A 1,793-nucleotide genomic window follows, 5' to 3' on the forward strand; every position below is an offset into this window, starting at 1 on the left:
AACTATTGGCCGGCACATCAGTAGAGTCCACGTCAAAGTCATCTTTGCCGACGTTTGCCACTGCGATGGCATGACTGGCTCCATTATGCACGAGGCCGCTGTCCTCCTAGCATTGCTAGGTCTTTAACAGTTACTGCAGCGTTGTACCCCACTCACTGGTGCAGCCCCGAGAGGAGGCGTTCAGAAGGCAGCGGTAGTGCCGGCAGAGGCCAGTATTCGGCGGCACGCCAACTGCTCCCGACTACAAGGTTGCCGCGCGACGACCTCGGGGAGACTGTGGTCGTAGTTGTTAGGACGAGGTTCTGACCTTTTCGACTAAGCCTCCAGCACTTATTTACTTTCACTTGTCTCTGCCAGTGGAAAGCACCACTGCGCAATAATGCTCAGTGCGCCGGAAACGACCGCGTGAGAACGGAAGAAGTCGTTTCACCGGAAGCCAGCGACTGATGCAGGCCAGATAGGACGCTCGGCCCTCCCAGATAATTTCTTCTGTGAAAGTGATCGCCCTTTGTACATAACATAGCTGACTCATACTGCTACGGTCGATAAGTATCCTTGTAGCAACCCGAAGCACCACCGAACCGAAAAATTGTCCTGGTAGCGTCGAGGTCTGCAAAGACACTGTCAGTGAGCAAACCGACTGCCGGACATCGAGCAGGCTTCCGTTTCAGTCGAGTTACCCGCAAGCAGCTCGCTCTGCAAGGCTTCCCCAAGTGGTTTGCAGCGCCGTCACGGAGGAAAGTTAAAAAGCAGGATAAGCGTTGCGGATTGTTACGGTGCTTTCGGCTTTTAGCTAAAGAGAGCGTTCCGAGCACCTGCCAGGAAGGCTCAGGCCGGCTCACGAGCAAAGGACCAAACGAATACAAGGCGTACGCCTGTGTCTCGTGGACAGAACTCGGCTACTCGAGCGTGTGCGACCCTCCTCTTGAATGTCACAACAGCATCGCCTGGAGGAGTTTGTCACACCGTTTCTTCCGCTGCCGTACCACAGTCGAAAATGCTTGTCCTGCCCCGGCCGAAGCCGAACTCCTGTTGGGACCGACAGAGCCCTTTTTCCCAACTGATAGCTGGAGATTTCTGTGTCACGCGTAGCAGTCTTCAAAAATGCGGCAAACTGCAGGTTCATGTGATTTTCTTCCAAGAAGTTCAGCAGTGCTGAGAGTCAGACAGACAAATAGACATGCCCATTGTCACACCCCACATTACGCGACCAGCTGCACCAGGCATGACAGCACACGCCACTGGGCACACCCGTTCACCGCCAAGCGGTGAACATGGCCTTGCTGGCCGTGGCAGAGGCCATAGACACGGGTTCTAGCCGTTCTCAAGGCTCAAGGAGGCACATGTACACGGACGGAGGTACTATCCCGGACGGTGGGTGGCACAAGTAACCTCAATGGCTTGAAGGCGGAGGACCGAGACAAAAACCAAGGATGGTCTCTTTGGCTCTCAAAAATCTTTGTAAGAGCTTTTGCTTGTTTAGGGGAGTTATCAGTTGGGTCCTGCACTTTGAGCAAACCGCGCCAGAGTGGCCCTGCTGGAAGCGCGGCACGGGGCAGAGTGCATGCCCTGCACCTTTAGGCGTTGGGGCCTCTTGAGCTCATTGCGTCGCTGCTTTCTGACCTAGTGGACAATAGTGATTAGGGAATCCCGTAGCGCATAATGATGGGCGATCAGAAAGGTGTGATGGTTTGCGATGGTTTGTTTGGGGTGGCAGCCCAGAGACCGCCCTGTCGCAGCCCCGTGCGCACGTCAGCCCGATTGTCTGCGGACAAACGTCCGAGCGAACTGTT

This window comes from Cystoisospora suis (genome assembly GCF_002600585.1).
Source record: "Cystoisospora suis strain Wien I chromosome Unknown contig_8148, whole genome shotgun sequence".
Lineage (NCBI taxonomy): Eukaryota > Apicomplexa > Conoidasida > Eucoccidiorida > Sarcocystidae > Cystoisospora > Cystoisospora suis.